Source organism: Puntigrus tetrazona, chromosome 5 (assembly GCF_018831695.1).
Source record: "Puntigrus tetrazona isolate hp1 chromosome 5, ASM1883169v1, whole genome shotgun sequence".
Classification (NCBI taxonomy): domain Eukaryota; kingdom Metazoa; phylum Chordata; class Actinopteri; order Cypriniformes; family Cyprinidae; genus Puntigrus; species Puntigrus tetrazona.
The window spans coordinates 31,361,999-31,367,477 of NC_056703.1; the positions used below are offsets into that span (position 1 = coordinate 31,361,999).

The 5,479-nt window shown below is 38.7% G+C and overlaps 1 long non-coding RNA gene across 1 annotated transcript; it reads left to right on the plus strand.

Moving 5' to 3' along the window:
• Positions 1-2,749: 2,749 nt before the first annotated feature.
• On the plus strand, positions 2,750-4,207 carry LOC122344916. The gene is made up of 2 exons (XR_006250946.1): positions 2,750-2,981; positions 3,820-4,207. It is a non-coding gene; the product is annotated as an uncharacterized LOC122344916 (long non-coding RNA).
• The last annotated feature ends 1,272 nt before the right edge of the window (positions 4,208-5,479 follow it).

Here is a 5,479-nt window from a genome sequence, read left to right on the forward strand (position 1 = left end):
CACGCAAGTCACTTTTATCCCGTAGTGTCGTGCGTTTCAAAAGAGAAATAGATGTTCAGCATAAAAAACGCGAAAACTTTTTATCCATCTGCATTTAAACGGATCACCAGTAGTTAAACAGCATTAAAGCATTAAAGTTTCCACGAAACAGTGAATAAATAGCTGAGTATTGGTTAACACTAATATTGGTGATAATCATAACGTGCTAAAAGCTTTGTACTGACGCTGAAACCCTAAAAGAGTTTAGGTGTGAGCTATTTGTAACAGTGATGACATTCTGCCAGGAAGAGTAAAAGAGAGCGAAACCCATCCAAACCCAGCGTGTTCTCCTCAGCTTCTCCCGCTTGCTAAACACGAAAGAGCAATTCATTAATACCATCCACTTTCTGCTTAGGAAAATCCCCACATGACTAAACTTCCATTTTCAAAGCTTCCTAAAGTTTCCTAAAACTAAAATCATTTTAAATAATAGAGGAATACAAATATTTGAACTATTTTAGTTAAATCTAATAAAACATAAAAAAATGATTTATATAGCTAAAATAGACTTATATAGCTTTTAGCTAAAAACAAATTAATCAAAACATATTGCATTAAAAATGAATTAACGTAAGTAAAGTATAAAAAATATTTTACTTTATCTCAGCTAAAATAAATTAGATAAAAAAAAAAAAAAAAAAAATATATATATATATATATATATACATATTAAAAATAAATTCTTAAAACTATATAGATCTGATAAGGTAATACAAATTTAATTATTCTAATATATTTAGGAAAAAGAAAACAAATGTAGGCCTATGAACAGCATAGTTTTGTACATTTCAGAGGTTTCACATAAATATTTGTAATATTACTTTTAACATATAAATACCTTAATATTTGAATGTGTTTAATATGCATTTAAATATTCACTCTTAAAAGAGTATTAATATATATTAAATATTAAATATGTGTTTTTTTTAAACATTACATTCTCGGCACTTTTTTCCTCTTTTAAAAGACAAAGGCATTGAAACTGGCGGGTAAATGTGTCATAGCGAAACCAAACGAGACGAGAGTCAACTTCAGATCACATCTCTCTAACCACACCTTTTTCCACTCTGCTTTTTATAATTGTTTAAAAAAAAAAAAAAAAAAAAAAAAAAACCCACGCCGCTCTGACCTCAAACACACACATTCTTCAAAAAATAAAAAAAAATCCCCGGCTCGGCTCTCACTGTGTCAGGTCGTCATGGTTGCAAACAGACTTTGAAAGACTGGTCTGATAAAGCGAGCTGGGGAATTGAAACCCGGCCGGTGTTCCCTGTATGAAAAGAAACGCTCGGGCCTTCGAACCCAGGCCGTATCTGATGCGAAGAAGAAAGAGGAGACCCGTGCGGTTAATGCCGATTTAAACCTGCAGCATCACGCGCTTATCAATAACCGCTACAGCGACCTTCTTAAAAACCACAATGTTCCAATGATCTGGGTTAAAAATCACATTGAGACGGCATTCATCTCTCGTTAATCCACTTTAACCTTTAACCACGGCCGTAAGACTCGTATGCGTGCGTGCAATCATTAAAAAACACCTGACAGGAACACGCTGTTATTAAGCGCTTCGTAAACTCAGTGAAAGCCTGCATGCAACTGCTCCTCAGACTCATGCATGCACGCTCCTCTGCAGGTGTTGCTGACAGGAAATAACACGCTCAGGTCGCTTTACGGCTCCTTCCTGTGCCTGGTCGCATCAGATCTGCCTTTCTCCTCTTTTAGTCAACTTTTGCTTCATTTTTTGCAGGTCCCAACACTTTCCTCACACTAATCTTGCTGATAGTTCACTTCCCTCTGATGGGGACTGAAGAGACGGGCTCTGGCGCTTCCCCTCGTGTTGCAACTGTTAAGCAACGGGAGAACAAACCGAAAGAGCTCGGGAGAACAGAAATCAAGGCTGGCCGAGAAATAGTCATCTAGCACGTTTCTCTTCGTTTTAATGTTCAAACATTCCTCCGTGAACGCCTGGCGCCCCAGTTTTGAATATACGGCCACATCCTTAAGACGAATCGCTGAATGGTTTGTGAATCAGTTGCATTTTAAGATCAATTGTTAGTTTGTTAAAATGAATCATTCGCATTTTATAACGAAATTCGATTTCAAATCGCTTCAGTGCAAAGATGAATCGTTTGTGTCTAAAGATGAATCATTTGCATTCAAAATGAATCACTTGCATTTAGATATGATTCCCTTTTAAATGCATTTCAAAATGTCGAATCCCTTGCAGTTTAAGATGAATCGCTTCGATATCGGGATGAATCACCAGTCATCACTATTATTCATACAAGCTCGCATTCGAGGCTCTTAAGGGATCCACACAAAAACTAAAACGTTGCAGTTCACTCACCATCAAGTTTCCCCAAAGCCGTACGAGTTTCTTTCTCCTGCTGAACATAAATGAAGATATTCTGAAGAATGCTGGTAAACCAAAAAGGTTGACGGTAGCCATTGACTTCCGTCGTATTTAACGTTTTAGTTACAAGCAGTCTTCAAAATATCTTTTTACGCTCCACCGTAACTCATACAGCTTTGGTTCAACTTCAGCGCGAGTAATTGTTTTTGGGTTTTTTCTTGTTGCATGAACTATTGAGTTTTTAATATCTATTTATGGAGTTGCACGCCTCTAATGAAACGGCTCATTCGAAACGCGTCGCAGCGAGGGAACGCGAGCGCGTGAATATCGTATATGTGGACATTAGCATGTGCTGAAATGAGTCGGGGGTCAAAAAGAGCAGCGAATGAAAGAGAGGCGTGAGGCTGTTGAGGCTCTTCCTGTGTGGTTGAACACCACGTGGTTGGCAGCGGGGTTAAATACGAGCACTTCTCCTGTTTTAGGCCCATTTCTACTTGGGCTGGAGAGGAAGACGCCTGAAGAACTCTGCTAAGACCGCTGGAGGAGAAGAAACAGGCACGTATGGCACTACCGGTCTTGATCTACAGAGGTATGGATGTATTTGAGCCATAAAATACACGTTCTGGTGGGTAACGTATGGTTATGGTTATGCTGGGAAGCGATTTATTTCGTACATTTTGATTATTCTTGTTTCGTCATCAATGCACATGTACGACTTCTGCATTAATTTTTCAGTTTTGCACTGAAACGTTCGTGACTCTCCATTGATGCATGTATTAAATTTTTTTTTTTTTTTTTAATCTATTTCTGGAATGCAATAGGTTGTCAATTGTATTTCACTATTCTTCATTAACAGACAAGATTTTTTCTTTTTAAAAGGAACGTATTTGCACCAGTTCCCGTTTAACAAAAAGTTGCTAAAAGTGCTGAAAAATGTGATCGTCTTTCTACGATTTAAGTTTCTATTTTTCACACAAAGCGACAGGAAAACTAGCAAAAGATATTGCGTATTTTTACAATAAATATCTGTAATAAAACACTTATCTTCTTTGGAAAGAAAAAGCTTACTCATGTTGATCAAAATGGCTGCCGTCTGATGTGAGGAAGACGTTTGTCGCTAGCATTTACCAACGACGCTTTATTCTTAAAGCTAGTATATTTTAATACAAATTTTTTTACTTTAATCTGTTTTACTAAATTGCTTTACCGTAATTCAGCAAAACGCACGTCGCAGTTTATTCTCCACACATAATGCACCTAATAATTTAGTTCGATTAAAACCGTTTTGCATGTCGTGTGTTTGAACAGCAACGAATCAAACTGGATTTCCTCGAATATTAAGAGTCTGAAGTCTGTGTAGAGTTTGGGTGCGGTTCATGAGCTGTGCAGAAGTGGAAATGTGTGTGTGTGTGTGTGTTTACGTGAAGGAGGAGTTTGAGATCTTCAGCGTTTCTCCAGAGGAGACGTGGACACCTGGACACTGGGATGTACAGTGCAGTCATCCATAAAGTAGAAAGCACTACTAAACCCCTCGCCACAGTGTAGTGTTTCCTACTTTATGGATGAGTGTACTGTTGGCTGCTGGGAAACGTCACACGGCTCTAGGACACAGAACGACAGGAAAGAGAGAAAAGAGGAACTGGCTTGGTTTCGTAAAGCCGTGCACGTCTCATGGTGTCAATGCTCGTCCACGTGAGACGGCGGCACGCTTGCAGAAAATAAAGCCGGCTTTCTCTGATTGCTCTTGCTGTAAAACCATCGGAAATGTCTTGTACGATGCATGCAAACTTCAATAAAACAAACAAATAAAACAGATTTGGTTTTGGTTCGGGGTCATTATTGGTAACAAAAATGGAAACTAAAATAAAAAAAAGGTTACCTGAAATAAAATAAACGCTTTTAATAAAAGCATGTTTGTCTCTTGATACGAAATAAATGTTGGCTGAAAATAATAACTCGTTTTATGCATTAAACAAACATTTTTCTACTCGTTTACTGATATAAAAATATTTCTCATTTCTGATTAGTTGTACCAAAATGACTAAAACTGCAACTGAAAAATAAATTGCATGCAAAAAAAAAAAAAAAACAAACAGTCATATAAACATACTCTAAAAGTAAAAACGAATTACTACTAATAAACTGAAATAGGAAAAACGTAAATAAAAAATAAATCTATGACATTTATAATAATATACTAAAATAATATGCTAGAAACTGAATGACACTCCACCACAGCAGAAACTCATTTTATGTGAAAATATACTTTATTTCTGTAAAAAGTCCATATTGCAACAAGTCTTTTCATTCACTTCAAGTAAATCACTACGACTTTCCCCACAAAGCAAGAAGCCCGTGTGACTACCCAGAAAACATGCACAAAAGAAACCCCAAAAATACTTTCGCAAAAGAAGCCTTATTTACAGGCGAGTTTCCAAAAAACGCATTACAAAAAATGTACAAAAAAAAACATCCTTCGGGGCAGACGCGAGAGTAGAGTCTCGTTCCGGCAGTATGAAAATATCATACCTCAAATCAGCAAAAATACGCAGAGCTCCTCCTCCACGAACGGCCAAACAAAGCTACGTGCAACTACTACGACACATAAATAGAATAAATAAGGCCGAGTATAGATGGACACCCATCATGCATGCAGTCGTTACGAACACAGCTGTAGTAAACTTGAAGTTAAGACTAATCGAGGTCTTATAAGGCTAGTTTTTAGTTATTATGGCCTAGGATACGCCTACTTGCAGTAGCGACGGTTACGACGGTAAGATCTGTGCGTTCCTCAGCTTCACCGTGGCAGGAATCGCGGCATGCGTCTGCGAGGGGACCGGGGCTGTGCAGCGCATCGCTAGCCACGAAACCACGGGGGGACGCTTGTTTGACGACGCGCGCGATCGACCAAAATGCTCAAGCACAAGCTTCTTTGTATATTCTGCTCTGCCAGTTCGAGAAACTTTCATCCACTTCCTGTCCGCGGGGACGTCCGGGCTCTAGCTCCGCCCCCCGCCCGGCGTTCTGCGATTGGTCGCTGCGGTGACGTGGTTTGGCAAGAGTGTGTGGTTCGGACAGTCTCGCCTG